Genomic DNA, 16,103 nt, shown 5'->3' with positions numbered 1-16,103 from the left:
GGCATGGCCATCTTCAAGGTTACCAGGGCCCTTTTCACTGCCAAACCAAATGGCCCTTTTCAGGCTTGATTTCCCTGTGAGTCCATCAGTGTGGACTCTCTTTTCCTTTATGAATATACATGTACTATAATATATAGTGGTAGTCCCTCTTCTCCTAGTAGATGTTTTTCTCATGGGTATTTGATTTTCTTTCTCAACATCACTTTAGAATAGATGGCTCCAAGTTCAATCTTCAGATCTCATCCCTACTCATCCATATCTACTCAACCGTTTTTAAGACCTTTCTATGGGTCAGGCACTAGGGTGACCACATCCCTGCCATTAAGTACCTAGATGTGGAACCATGGGAAAAGCCTTCCTACGGGACAGGTAAGATGCTGTATTTGTCAGGATCCCAGCAGGAAACAAATGGCACACTCAGAAGGGGTGATTAAAGGGATTTTAGCAAAACATTTACAAAGGTTTGGGCGGAGTTAAGGGAAATCAGCAAGGAGTGACCAGGCATGGTGAATTACTCCAAGGCTAGGAACAGAGGAGGAAGCAGTTGCCATGCCAATGCCTAAAGGGGCAGGACGAGGGAGAGGTTAACAGAACACGGGGTTAGCTCCAAGCCTAGGCTAACCCTAGGAGATACCTGCCTGAACACAACTGTGCCATAGTAGAATGCAGCCTCTACCAAACCACACCTGGTTGGGAGGGAGCTGGGGGATAGATACCCCAACCTCTCTCTCTTCTTGTCCATCAGTCTCCTCAAGGCAGCTCCTGGTGGTTGAGCCCAAACCAAAGCCAGAAGGCAAGGGAACCCATGATGCTGTCTGTCTGTCTCCTGGGGCATAAAGCAGAGAAAAAGGGTGGAGAGAAACATGAAGAATATTCAGTAAAGGTGCGATGGGATGGCTGACCTCAATTTGTTCTTCCTTCTTCCTTACCTTCAACTTCTTGCCAATAGCATCCCCTGGCTCTGCAGTCTTCAGCTACAGTAACTCAAGAGGCAGCGCCTCTTGAGGGAGAAGAAGGCAGTGCCGAGTCCTCTCCGGCCTGGGGCCAAGCAGCCATCCCATTATCTTCCCTCTTTCCCTCCTTCTTCTCTTTGCCAATTGCAACTTCCATGCCGACATGTTCATATCAGTCTGCAGCGGCTGCAGTTGCTTCTGGCCAAAAAGCAAAGGGCACTTTCAGAAAAGAAGGTTCCCTGGGTGCGTGGAGTCACCCCAACTTGTCCCAGTGGCATCTTTTCCCAGCTAAGTAAGCTCCGACTTGAGTCTTGTTGGTGAACTTGAACTTTTATTTATTGTTGCCAACAGTTTCTGGGACCTGCTAAGTAAGCACATTAAAATGCAAGTGAAAATTTTTACTGCTTTGTTGAACCTTTCTGGCAGATTCAGGTGGGGGTAAATGGGAACACATGGACCACAAAATATATAATTCATAGCTGTCACATTGCACGCTGAGGAATGATCTTTTTTGAGGCTGCTAAGTAGGTGCCTTTCATGATGGAAGAAATAATGCCACAGAAAAGGGAAAAAAAATCTCACTTGGGAGGTGGCATTCCCCGTGTGTCCTTGGTAGGATTAGCCTGCATTCCTAGACTTAATTCCTATGCCATTTTGTAATAAATTCCCTCCCTGGCCCCTCTGCCTGCATTGGAAAGGCTGCCCATGGGAGCATATTGGGCAAACACAGCTGAGATGCATTTTAGCTCCAAGGTGGCATTTAATGACCGGGGATTGGAAGCTGTCTATTTAGACTGGACAAAAGAAATGCTGTATCGTCAAGGGGAGAAAAAGGTGTGCACGGATGAAATACGAGGAAGAATCAGATGTTTTCCACCGAAGCTGCTGAGTTAAGTTGAAGGTCAATCCTGCTCCATTGGGGCAGTCTCTCTTCTTGACCCTTGGGCTCCATGCTGGCAAGAAAACCGCAGAAGGCTGAGTTTCTGGCTTTCGAGAAGAGGCTGCAAATATTGGGGAGGGAAAAGGGAAACCCAGGGTGAATGATCAAAAGCAGACACAATGAGGAGAAAAACCCAGTGTCAGTAATCTATTTATCATCTTCTAAAATTATGTAATATTTCATACATCATATATACCACATATGTGTCAGGTAATAATTAGATAATGAATACTAGCTGTGTCTCGCTCCCAGCTTTACAATGGAGCATTACCAGAATCTTGAGGTCCTATGGGTGTCCTTCTCCCATCATAATCCATGCTCTCTTTTACTGCTGTTTATAGTTTCAGTACATAGATTTTTATTTCTAAACTGTATTTTGATTACTTTTTGAAACTTTGTACAAATGGAATTCTATGCGTTTTTTTTTTTTTTTTTTTTTTTTTGCGGTATGCGGGCCTCTCACTGTTGTGGCCTCTCCCATTGCGGAGCACAGGCTCCGGACGCGCAGGCCCAGCGGCCGTGGCTCACGGGCTTAGTTGCTCCGCGGCATGTGGGATCTTCCCGGACCAGGGCACGAACCCGTGTCTCCTGCATCGGCAGGCGGGCTCTCAACCGCTGCGCCACCAGGGAAGCCCTCTATGCGTTTTTTTTTTTTTTTTTTTTTTTTTTTTTTGTGGTATGCGGGCCTCTCACTGTTGTGGCCTCTCCCGTTGTGGAGCACAGGCTCCGGACGCGCAGGCCCAGCGGCCATGGCTCACGGGCCCAGCCGCTCCGCGGCATGTGGGATCTTCCCGGACCGGGGCACGAACCTGTATCCCCTGCATCGGCAGGCGGATTCTCAACCACTGCGCCACCAGGGAAGCCCCCTCTATGCGTTTTTTAAACATCTTTATTGGTATAGAATTGCTTTACAATGATGTGTTAGTTTCTGCTGGGTAACAAAGTGAATCAACTATACGTATACATATATCCCCATATCCCCTCCCTCTTGCATCTCCCTCCCACCCTCCTTATTCCACCCCTCTAGGTGGACACGAAGCACCAAGCTGATCTCCCTGTGCTATGCGGCTGCTTCCCACTAGTTATCTGTTTTACATTTGATAGTATATATAAGTCCATGCGACTCTCTCACTTCATCCCAGCTTCCCCTTCCCCTTCCCTGTGTCCTCAAATCCATTTTCTATGTCTGCATCTTTATTCCTGTGCTGCCCCTAGGTTCTTCAGAACCTTTTTTTTTTTTTTTTTTTTAGATTCCACTTATATGTGTTAGCATAGGGTATTTGTTTTTTACTTTCTGACTTCACTCTGTATGAGTCTCTAGGTCCATCCACCTCACTACAAATAACTCAATTTCATTTCTTTTTATGGCTGCCTAATATCCCATTGTATATATGTGCCACATCTTCTTTATCTATTCGTCGGTCAATGGATACTTAGGTTGCTTCCGTGTCCTGGCTATTGTAAATAGAGCTGCAATGAACATTGTTGTATATGACTCTTTTTGAGTTATGGTTTTCTCAGGGTATATGCCCAGTAGTGGGATTGCGGGGTTGTATGGTAGTTCTATTTTTAGTTTTTTGAGGACCCTCCATACTATTCTCCACAGTGGCTGTATCAATTTACATTCCCACCAACAGTGCAAGAGGGTTCCCTTTTCTCCACACCCTCTCCTGCATTTATTGTTTGCAGATTTTTTGATGGTGGCCATTCTGACCAGTGTGAGGTGATAACTCATTGTAGTTTTTTTTTTTTTTTTTTTTTTTGGCGGTACACGGGCCTCTCACTGTTGCGGCCTCTCCCGCTGCGGAGCACAGGCTCTCGACGTGCAGGCTTAGCGGCAATGGCTCACAGGCCCAGCAGCTCTGCGGCATGTGGGATCCTCCCTGACTGAGGCACGAACCTGCGTCCCCTGCATCAGCAGGTGGACTCCCAACCACTGCGCCACCAGGGAAGCCCCTCACTGTAGTTTTGATTTGCATATCTCTAATGATTAGTGATATTGAGCATCCTTTCATTTGTTTGTTGGCAATCTGTATATCTTCTTTGGAAAAATGTCTATTTAGGTCTTCTGCCCATTTTGGATTGGGTTTTTTTTTTTTTTTGATATTGAGCTGCATGAGCTGCTTCTATATTTTGGATATTAATCCTTTGTCAGTTGCTTCATTTGCAAATATTTTCTCCCATTCTGAGGGTTATCTTTTCATCTTGTTTATGGTTTCCTTTGCTGTGCAAAAGCTTTTAAGTTTCATTAGGTCCCATTTGTTTATTTTTGTTTTTATTTCCATTTCTCTAGGAGGTGGGTCAAAAAGGATCTATGTTTTCCTTTAAGAGTTTTATAGTGTCTGGCCTTTCATTTAGGTCTTTAATCCATTTTGAGTTTATTTTTGAGTATGGTGTTAGGGAGTGTTCTAATTCCATTCTTTTACATGTAGCTGTCCAGTTTTCTCAGCACCACTTATTGAAGAGGCTGTCTTTTCTCCATTGTATATTCTTGCCTCCTTTATCAAAGATAAGGTGACCATATGTGTGTGGGTTTATCTCTGGGCTTTCTATCCTGTTCCACTGATCTATATTTCTGTTTTTGTGCCAGTACCATACTGTCTTGATTACTGTAGCTTTGTATATAGTCTGAAGTCTGGGAGCCTGATTCCTCCAGCTCCATTTTTCTTCCTCAAGATTGCTTTGGTTATCCGGGGTCTTTTATGTTTCCATACAAATTGTGAAATTTTTTGTTCTAGTTCTGTGAAAAATGCCAATGATAGTTTGATAGAGATTGCATTGAATTTGTAGATTGCTTTGGGTAGTATAGTCATTTTCACAATGTTAATTCTTCCAATCCAAGAATATTGTCTATCTCTCCATCTGTTTGTATCATCTTTAATTTCTTTCATCAGTGTCTTATAGTTTTCTGCATACAGGTCTTTAGTCTCTTTAGGTAGGTTTATTCCTAGGTATTTTATTCTTTTTGTTGCAATGGTAAATGGGAGTGTTTCCTTAATTTCTCTTTCAGCTTTATTGTCATCAGTGTATAGGAATTCAAGATATTTTTGTGTATTAATTTTTTATCCTGCTACTTTACCAAATTCATTGATTAGCTCTAGTAGTTTTCTGGTAGCATCTTTAGGATTCTGTGTGTATAGTATCATATCATCTGCAAGCAGTAACAGTTTTATTTCTTCTTTTCTGATTTGGATTCCTTTTATTTCTTTTTCTTCTGTGATTGCTGTGGCTAAAACTCCCAAAACTGTGTTGAATAATAGTGGTGAGAGTGGGCAACCTTGTCTTGTTCCTGATCTTAGTGGAAATGGTTTCAGTTTTTCACCATTGAGAATGATGTTGGCTGTGGGTTTGTCGTATGTGGCTTTTATTATGTTGAGGTAGGTTCCCTCTATGCCCACTTTCTAGAGAGTTTTTATCATAAATGCATGTTGAATTTTGTCAAAAGCTTTTTCTGAATCTATTGAGATGATCATATGGTTTTTCTTCTTCAATTTGTTAATATGATGTATCACATTGATTGATTTGCGTATATTGAAGAATCCTTCCATTCCTGGGATAAACCCCACTTGATCATGGTGTATGATCCTTTTAATGTGCTGTTAGATTCTGTTTGCTAGTATTTTGTTGAGGATTTTTGCATCTGTGTTCATCAGTGATATTGGCTTGTAGTTTTCTTTTTTTGTGGCATCTTTGTCTGGTTTTGGTATCAGGGTGATGATGGCCTTGTAGAATGAGTTTGGGAGTGTTCCTCCCTCTGCTGTATATTGGAAGAGTTTGAGAAGGATAGGTGTTAGGTCTTCTTTAAATGTTTGATAGAATTCGCCTGTGAAGCCATCTGGTCCTGGGCTTTTGTTTGTTGTAAGGTATTTAATCACAGTCTCAATTTCAGTGCTTGTGATTGGTCTGTTTATATTTTCTATTTCCTCCTGGTTCAGTCTCAGAAGGTTGTCCTTTTCTAAGAATTTTTCCATTTCTTCCAGGTTGTCCATTTTACTGGCATATAGTTGCTTGTACTAATCTCTCATGATCCTTTGTATTTCTACATTGTCAGTTGTTACTTCTCCTTTTTCATTTCTATTTCTATTGATTTGAGACTTCTCCCTTTTTGTCTTGAGGAGTCGGGCTAATGGTTTATCAATTTTGTTTATCTTCTCATAGAACCAGCTTTTAGTTTTATTGATCTTTGCTATTGTTTCCTTCATTTCTTTTTCATTTATTTCTGATCTTGTCTTTATTATTTCTTTCCTTCTGCTAACTTTGGGTTTTTTTGGTTCTTCTTTCTCTAATTGCTTTAGGTGTAAGGCTAGGTTGTTTATTTCAGATGTTTCTTGTTTCTTGAAGTAGGATTGTATTGCTGTAAACTTCCCTCTTAGAACTGCTTAAGCTGCATCCCATAGATTTTGGGCCTTCGTGTTTTCATTGTCATTTGTTTCTAGGTATTTTTTGATTTTCTCTTTTTTAAAAAAATTTAATTTTATTTATTGTTTTAAACAGCAGGTTCTTATTAGTTATCCATTTTACACATATTAGTGTATATATGTCAATCCCAATCTCCCAGTTTATCACCCCCCCCACCCCCTGCCAGATTTCCTCTTTGATTTCTTCAGTGATCTCTTGGTTATTTAGTAGTGTATTGTTTAGCCTCCATGTGTTTGTATTTTTTACACATTTTTTCCTGTAATTGATATCTAGTCTCAGAGCTTTGTGGTCAGAAAAGATACTTGATATGACTTCCATTTTCTTAAATTTACCAAGCCTTGATTTGTGACCCAAGATATGATCTATCCTGGAGAATGTTCCATGAACACTTGAGAAGAAAGTGTAATCTGCTGTTTTGGATGGAATGTCCTATAAATATCAAGTAAGCCCATCTTGTTTAATGTATCATTTAAAGCTTGTGTTTCCTTATTTATTTTCATTTTGGATGATCTGTCCATTGGTGAAAGTGGGGTGTTAAAGTCCCCTACTATGATTGTGTTACTGTCGATTTCCCCTTTTATGGCTGTTAGCATTTGCCTTATGTATTGAGGTGCTCCTATGCTGGTTGCATAAATATTTACAATTGTTATATCTTCTTCTTGGATTTATCCCCAATCATTATATAGTGTCCTTCATTGTCTCTTGTAATAGTCTTTATTTTAAATTCTGTTTTGTGTGTTATGACAGTTTCTACTCCAGCTTTCTTTTTATTTCCATTTGCTTGGAATATCTTTTTCCATCCCCTCACTTTCAGTCTGTATGTGTCTCTAGGTCTGAAGTGGGTCTCTGGTAGACAGCATATATATGGGTGTTGTTTTTGCATCCATTCAGCCAGTCTGTGTCTTTTGGTTGGAGCATTTAATCCATTTACATTTAAGGTAGTTATCAATATGTATGTTCCTATTACTATTTTCTTAATTGTTTTGGGTTTGTTATTGTAAGTCTTTTCCTTCTCTTGTGTTTCCTGCCTAGAGAAGTTCCTTTAGCATTTGTTGTAGAGCTGGTTTGGTGGTGCTGAATTCTCTTAGCTTTTGCTTTTCTGTAAAGGTTTTAATTTCTCCATCGAATCTGAATGAGATCCTTGCTGGGTAGAGTAATCTTGATTGTAGGGTTTTCCCTTTCATCACTTTAAATATGTCCTGACACTTACTTCTCACTTGCAGAGTTCCTGCTGAAAGATCAGCTGTTAACCTTATGGGGATTCCCTTTTATATTCATTGTTGCTTTTCCCTTGCTGCTTTTAATATTTTTTCTTTGTATTTAATTTTTGATAGTTTGGTGAATATGTGTGTTGGCATGTTTCTCCTTGTATTTATCCTGTATGGGACTCTCTGTGCTTCCTGGACTTGATTGACTATTTCCTTTCCCATATTAGGGAAGTCTTCAACTGTAATGTCTTCAAATATTTTCTCAGTCCCTTTTTCTTTCTCTTCTACATCTGGGACCCTTATAATTTGAATGTTGGTGTGTTTAATGTTGTCTCAAAGGTCTCTGAGACTGTCCTCAATTCTTTTCATTCTTTTTTCTTTATTCTGCTCTGCAGTAGTTATTTCCACTATTTTATCTTCCAGATCACTTATCCGTTCTTCTGCCTCAGTTATTCTGCTACTGATTCCTTCTAGAGAATTTTTAATTTCATTTATTGTGTTTTTCATCATTGTCTGTTTGCTCTTTAGTTCTTCTAGGTCCTTTTTAAACATTTCTTGTATTGTCTCCATTCTATTTCCAAGATTTTGGATCATCTTTACTATCATTACTTTCAATTATTTTTCAGGTAGACTGCCTATTTCCTCTTCATTTCTTTGGTCTGGTGGGTTTTTACCTCGCTCCTTCATCTGCTTTGTGTATCTCTGTCTTCTTATTTTGCTTAACTTACTGTGTTTGAGGTCTCCTTTTTGCAGGCTGCCCCCAGTTTTTCCTGTTGTTTTTGGTGTCTGCCCCCAGTGGCTAAGGTTGGTTCAGTGGATTGTGTAGGCTTCCTGGTGGAGGGGACTGGTGTCTGTGCTCTGGTGGATGAGGCTGGCTCTTGTCTTTCTGGTGGGCAGGACCATGTCCAGTGGTGTGTTTTGGGGTGTCTGTGAGCTTATTATTATTTTAGGCAGCCTCTCTGCTAACGGGTGGGGTTGTGTTCCTGTCTTGCTAGTTGTTTGGCATAGGGTGTCCTGCACTGTAGCTTGCTGGTTATTGAGTGGAGCTGGGTCTTAGTATTGAGCTGGAGATCTCTGGGAGAGCTTTCACCATTTGATATTACATGAAGCCAGGAGGTCTCTGGTGGACCAATGTCCTGACCTCGGCTCTCCCACCTCAGAGGCTCAGGCCTGACACCTGGCCAGAGCACCAAGACCCTGTCAGCCGCACAGCTCAGAAGAAAATGGAGGGAAAAAAAAGAACGAACAAAAGAAAAGAAAATAAGTAAAATAATAAAGGTATTAAAATAGGAAAAAGTTATTAAAAATAAAAAAGTAATTTAAAAAAAGAAAGAGAAAGAAAGAAGAGAGCAACCAAATCAAAAACAAATCCACAAATGGCAAGAAGCACTAAAAACTATACTAAGAAAAAAAAAGCCCCAGATAGAACCCTCGGACAAATGGCAAAAGCAAAGCTATACAGACAAAATCACACTAAGAAGCATATACATACACACTCACAAAAAGAGAAAAAGGAAATAGAAAGTATGTGTATATATATATATATATATATATATATATATATATATGTGTGTGTGTGTGTGTGTATATATATATAAAAGGAAGAGAGCAACCAAATCAATAAACAAATGTACCAGTGATAATAAGCTCTAAATAGTAAACTAAGATAAACATAAAACCAGAAACCAGTCAGTCACATATAGCCAATCCCTAGTCTACTGTTGCTCTCAAAGTCCAACGCCTCAATTTTGGGATGATTCGTTGTCTATTCAGGTATTCCACAGATGCAGGGTACATCAAGTTGATTGTGGAGATTTAATCTGCTGCTCCTGAGGCTGCTGGGATAAATTTCCCTTTCTGTTCTTTGTTCACACAGCTCCTGGGGTTCAGCTTTGGATTTGTCCCCGCCTCTGCATGTAGGTCACCTGAGAGCATCTGTTTCCCCCCCAGACAGGATGGGGTTAAAGGAGCTGCTGATTCGGGGGCTCTGGCTCACTCAGGCCGGGGGAAGGGAGGGGTACGGAGTGTGGGGCGAGCCTGCGGCAGCAGAGGCCAGCATGATGTTGCAACAGCCTGAGGCGCCATGCGTTCTCCCGGGGAAGTTGTCCCTGGATCACAGGCCCCTGGCAGTGGCGGGCTGCACAGCCTCCCGGGGGTGTGTGTGTGGTTAGTGACCTGTGCTTACACACAGGCTTCTTGGTGGCAGCAGCAGCAGCCTTAGGGTCTCATGCCAGTCTCTGGTGTCCACGCTGATAACTGCAGCTCGTGCCCGTCTCTGGAGCTCGTTTAGGCAGTGCTCTGAATCTCCTCTCCTCGTGCACCCTGGTGTCTTGCCTCTTTGGCAGTTCCAGACCTTTTCCCAAACTCCCTCCAGCTAGCCGTGGCATACTAGCCCCTTCAGGCTGTGTTCACGCAGCCAACCCCAGTCCTCTCCCTGGGATCCGACCGAAGCCCGAACCTTAGCTCCCAGCCCCCGCCTGTCCTGGCGGGTGAGCAGACAAGCCTCTCGGGCTGGTGAATGCTGGTTGGCAGCGATCCTCTGTGCGGGAATCTCTCCGCTTTGCCCTCTGCACCCCTGTGGCTGAGCTCTCCTCTGTGGCTGCTATGTTTCCCCCCCGCCACCCCCATCTCCACCAGTGAAGGGGCTTCCTAGTGTGTGGAAACTTTTCCTCCTTCACAACTCCCTCCCAGAGGTGCAGGTCCTGTCCCTATTCTTTTTTTCTCTGTTTTTCCTTTTTTCTTTTGCCCTACCCAGGTACGTGGGGAGTTTTTTGCCTTTTGGGAAGTCTGAGGTCTTCTTCCATCATTCAGTAGGTGTTCTGTAGGAGTTGTTCCACATGTAGATGTAGTTTTGATGTATTTGTGGGGAGGAAGGTGATCTCCACATCTTACTCATCCGCCATCTTGAAGGCGCCCCTCAATTCTATGCATTTTTGATGCTCGCTCTTTACATGCAATCTATGAGATTTATCTGTTTATCTACAAGTCATTCATTCTCATTGCTGTATAGTATTCCTTTTTAATGAGTCTGTTACCGTTTATTTACCATTCTTCATTGTATTTTGAACACTGGATTCTTCCTTCCTACAAAATTTCCTGGGCAGAGTATTTGTGTGTATGTTGGGAGCTGGGTAGAATGTCTTATTCTGTCCCCATTACTTTTGGATGGTCAAATAATTAATCCTTCTAAGCTTCCATTTTTTCATCTCTAAAGTGATCATGTTAATATCTACCCTGCCTGCCTAAGAGAAAAATGAATACAAAAGCATTTAAAAATTTTGAAGCCTAAACAACAGTCAACAGTGGGTGGAGAGAGAGTGGTCAAGTGGATTTATGAAGACAGCAGAAAGTTTAAGCACTTGGTTGGTATTGAGATGTTTCTCCATCCTTTTAAGTCTTCTTTCCTTGAAGTCTTGAGCTTCAAATGAAGCTTCAATGAGAACATGCATGCAGAGTACCAGAAGTAGTAAGTCCTAAAGTATGCAACTCCTACTGTAGATATGGTGGAAGCATAAGAGGGCGTGTGGTCAGAGAACACTTCCTGAGCATCGTCTCTTTGTTCTTGCTACTCAACATCTTGGCCCTCCCACTCCTTACAATGACTATGATTCCCCTCCAAACTGATAGCTGCCAGGGTTCATGTTTTGGGCCTCCTCTACCGTCTGAACTTCCATGCCCAAGTGTTTCAGCTCCCCACTGGACATATGATCCTATCTGAATGTCCCGTGAATGCTCCATATACCACATGTAGAGACTAGAGTGCATCTTCTTGAACTTCCTTCTGTGTGCCCGTTTTGTCAGTGATACTGCCACTCAGTCCTCTCACTGGAAACCCCAAGCTCACTCAGCTTATTCCTTCTCTCTCACCCTAACTCATGTCTGTCTCCTGCCTTGTGATGATATCTCTTAAATGTTTCTCAAATCTCTCCTCTTTTTGATCACCACCACTCATACCTTAACATGATGCCCCTTCTATCCTTGTCTGGGCTGCTGTAACAGCTCCAGAACTAGTCTCCTTATCCATCACAGAGACCATGTTTTATCCTCCCTTGTATCTCTAACTATATCCAGAACTCAGGTCTCATCTTCCTTTAACAGCTGCAGAACCTTAACAAAGTTACCACGTTCTCAGGTTCAGTGTCCTCATTTGTCAAATAGAGATCATTCTCATACCTTCCTCATGAGGTTTTCAAAAGCTTAGATGAAACAGTGATAGAATATATGTAAAGCTTAGCAGCGTGCTTCCCAGCACACAACAGATGCTCAATAAATGGTAGTTGGCCTTACTGTTAGTGCCTGGGGTCTGTCCTTGTGCTATCTACCTTTTAGGTAAAAATTGTAAATTGTGCCTCAGGTCGTGTTACTTTCCTTCTCCATCCTTTAGGTACCTTGTCACTTACAGATAAAATCTAACCTCAAGGGAACCAAGGCTGCATAATGAATTTTGGGGGCCCTAAGCACTTTGGCCTTCACAGAAAAACAATAAAACAACAATTTTAAAAAGAGTATTAAAAATTTTATTTGATAACTGTGTCTTTCTGATTTTAAAAGAAATTTAAACATCTTCCTGAACCCTTTAAAATATTGGGGGACCTAGGCACTGTGTTTACTATGATGAATAGATAAGTCCTCCCTGAAGGGGCCATGTACCTTCTCTCTTTCTTTTTATCCCCAGTCTTGCTGAGGTTATTTCCTCCCACCCATCTTTTTTTCTTTTAGTTTCTCTCTCTCTCTTTCCTCCTTCCCTCCCTCCCTTTGTTCCTTCCTTCCTCTCTCTCTCCATCCCTCACTGTTACTCCTTTCTTCCTTGATGTCTTTTTTTTGTTTCATTAGTTTTCATTCTTTTGTTTATTATTGCTTTCTTCGGGCTTCCTCTCTCTTTTTTTTTTTCTAATTCCTTGGGTTAGATGCTTACCTTATTAATTATCAGTTCTTCCTTTCCCCCCCTTAATATGTGCATTTATATAGTTACTTCCAAGTATTGCATTAGCACGATCCTACAAGTTTTGAGATGTACTGTTTCATGTTCTGTTAGTTTCATGTAACTAATGGCAATATGATTAATTATTTGACCCACATTTGTTTTAGAAGTCTTTTAAAAGTGCCCAAATTTGTGAATCCTTTGTGGTATTTTTATTGCTGCCTTCTGTTTTTTATTGCTTTATGGTCAAAGATGACCTGTAAGCTAGGTTGAGACTTGTTTGTGGCCTGTCAATTGTTTAAATGTTCCATATACTCTTTTAGAGAATATACGATTATTAGAAAGTCAGGTGCAATGTCCATTAGATCAAACATCTTAATTTTGTTGTTCAGTTCTACCGTATCTTTGCTAAATTTTTGTCCTTATCTGTTCAGTACTGAGAGATGTGTTAATATTTCCCACTGTGATTGTGGATTTTTTCATTTCTTCTTGTAATGTGGTCCATTTTTGCTTTATGTAATTTGAAGCTATGTTGTTAGGTGCTTGGTAGTTTGTAATTCCTAAGAGTTTCTGGTGGATTGTTACTTTTATCATTATGTAACGACCTTCTTCATCCCGATAAGGCTGTTTGCCCTAAAGTCTGTTTTTATCTGATGTTTATAGAGTGATTCCAACTTTCTTTTGGTTAGTATCGTCATGGTCTATATTTTCTTTATCCAATTCCACTCTGTTTTTTTGATATTGATTGTATTCATTTTGTGTAGTTACTATAACCAATTACCATAATCTTGATGGCTTAAAACAACAGAAATTTTTTCTCTCACAGTTTGAGGCTAGAATTCTGAAATCAAGACGTTGGCCAAGCCATGCTTTCTCTGAAGGGTCTAGGAAGTAATCCTCCCTTTCCTCTTCCTAGCTTCTGGGAGTTGTTAGCAATCCTGGGCATTGCTTGGCTCGCAGCTGTATCCTTCAATATCTGTTGTCAAATGACCTTCTTCCCTCTGTGTATCTGTGTTTCTATCTCTAAATTTTTCTCATATGAGTACACCAGTTATATTAATTTGATGACATATGCAAAACCCCTATTTCCAAATAAAGTCATGCTCATAGGTTCAGAGTAGACAGGGGGCCACTGATCAACTCAGTACCTTCATAATTAGAAATTATGAAACATTTAAGGCATACAAAAGGTCTCGTATTCTGTGCATGTTTGAGCTCCAAAACGCCAGCCTTTAGTTAATGAGTAATGCATCCTTCACTCCATCCCAGCAGATAGAGTCTCAACTCTGATTATAGCTTACCTCTGGACATTTCCTTTAACTTCTTGCAAGCTCAGCTATGCATTTACAGTATTAAATAAGTTTTCATTCAGAATTTCTAGGTAGTTTATTGGAAAGTTTTCCTGTTGTTTTAGCCTTCCATCTTGCTGGAAATAGAATTGTCTATCATAAGTGGGTTTTTCAAAATAGCTTTATTGAGATTTTTTTCACATGATATCATTCATCCACTGAAAGTGTACAATTTAGTGGTTTTTAGTATATTCACAAAGTTGTGCAAACATCACCACACTCTATTTCCAGAACATTTCCATCGCCCCAAAAGACACTCGATACACATTAGCAGTCACTCCCCATTCCCTCCCCAAGTACCCACCACCCTAAGCAGATACAGATCTACTTTCTATCTCTATAGATGTGCCTATTCTGTGCATTTCAGGTAAACAGAACCGTACAGTATGTGGTCTTTCCTGTCCAGCATTATTTACTTGGCATGTTTTCAAGGTTCACTCATGTTGTATATATCACTACAGACAGTCTCTGACTTACAGTGGTTCGATTTATGATTTTTTTGACTTTATGATGGTACAAAAGTGGTAAGCATTCAGTAGAAACCATTCTTTGAATTTTGATCTTTTCCTGGGCCAGCGGTATGCAGTACGGTACTGTTTTAAGATGCTGGGTGGTTGCAGCGAGCCGCAGCGCCCAGTCAGTCATGTAATGAAGGTAAACAACCAACACATTTACAGCCATTTTGTACCCATGCAACCATTCCGTTTTACACTTTCAGTACAGTATTCAATAAATTACATGAGATATTCAACACCCTTTATTATAAAACATGCTTTGTGTTAGAATGAGTTTGCCCGACTGTAGGTAAGTGATCTGAGCACATTAAGGGAGGCTAGGCTAAGCTATGATGTTTGGTAGGTTAGATGTTTTAAATGCATTTTCAACTTACAATATTTTCAACTTATGATGGGTTTATTGGGAGGTAACTCTTTTGTAAGTTGAGGAAGACCTGTGCTTTTTTAAAAAGATAGTTTTTTATTGCCAAATAATATCACACGGTGTGGATGTACCACATTTTGTTTTATCCACTTATCAGTTGATAGACACAGCTAATATGAATAATGCTTCTGTGAACATTTGTGTACAAGTTTTCAAGTGGGCATATCTTTTCATTTCTCTAGGGTAAAAATGGAACTGCCGGATCATATGGTAAAACTACGCTTAGCATTTTGAAGAACTGCCAAAGTATTTTCCAAAGTAGCTGCCTCATTGTGCTTAATGTCCTATCGGGAGTGATTTTAAAATCCAGCACAGGTGGGCTTCCCTGGTGGCGCAGTGGTTGAGAATCCGCCTGCCGATGCAGGGGTCACGGGTTCGTGCCCCGGTCCGGGAAGATCCCACATGCCGCGGAGCGGCTGGGCCCGTGAGCCATGGCCGCTGAGCCTGCGCGTCCGGAGCCTGTGCTCCGCAACGGGAGAGGCCACGGCAGTGAGAGGCCCGCGTACCACAAAAAAAAAAAAAAAAAAAAAAAATCCAGCACAGGTGTCTGTACTTGACCTGGGACGAGTCCTTACCGATTTTGGAGCACAGTGAAGATGATGTTATTGGAATGGTTGGTGCACGCTGATGTGGCATGAGAGATTAAAGACCAGGAAGTGTTGGAGTCAGCCAGTTCTCAGCTGATGGTTCCTCTGTTGGGCTGGTGGAGGGCAGAAAAGATGTCAGGGTTCCCAAAGAACACCATGGACGGTGGAAATGATTCTCAGGTAGAAAAATGATGTTCACTTGAGATCAATCCTGAGATGCTTGCTGAACCTTTCCTTTTTTTTTTTTTTTTTTGTGATATGCGGGCCTCTCACTGCCGTGGCCTCTCCCGTTGCGAAGCACAGGCTCCGGACGCGCGGGCTCAGCGGCCACGGCTCACGGGCCCAGCCGCTCCGCTGCACGTGGGATCCTCCTGGACCGGGGCACGAACCCGCGTCCCCTGCATCGGCAGGCGGACTCTCAACCACTGCGCCACCAGGGAAGCCCCTGAACCTTTCCTTTTTGATTTTATCTCACAGAAAATAATTTTTTATTTTCAGAGAAGCAGGAAAGGGAATATAGGTCTTGCCATTATGGGGTGGAGGACCATTCTGTGACTGGAGCAGATTTACTGGCCTTTGACTTACTTGAGGATGCCTTCCTGGGAGTTTATGGTCCTCCTAGGCTTTGTGGTCTGCCCTCCATGGGAGCTGAGGATGCTTTTTACATCTCTGGTCCATGGTCTTCCTGCCAGTGGCAGGAAGTGGGGTGTGTGTGTGTGTGTGTGTGTATGTGTGTGTACACACCTGATGGTGAACAGGGTAGCTTGAGCATTTGAAATAGCAAAAG

General features: G+C 41.7%; 1 protein-coding gene across 1 annotated transcript in view; it reads left to right on the top strand.

The window, feature by feature from the left end:
- Positions 1-16,103, top strand: part of GALNT17 (polypeptide N-acetylgalactosaminyltransferase 17) — a 447,043-nt gene that overhangs the window by 163,750 nt on the left and 267,190 nt on the right. The gene's annotated exons all lie outside the window — the stretch shown is intronic.

The sequence above is a fragment of the Kogia breviceps genome, chromosome 14, assembly GCF_026419965.1.
Source record: "Kogia breviceps isolate mKogBre1 chromosome 14, mKogBre1 haplotype 1, whole genome shotgun sequence".
Taxonomy (NCBI): Eukaryota; Metazoa; Chordata; class Mammalia; order Artiodactyla; family Physeteridae; genus Kogia; species Kogia breviceps.
Note: the sequence above shows the minus strand (reverse complement) of the source record. Positions and strands in the feature narration are given on the sequence as shown.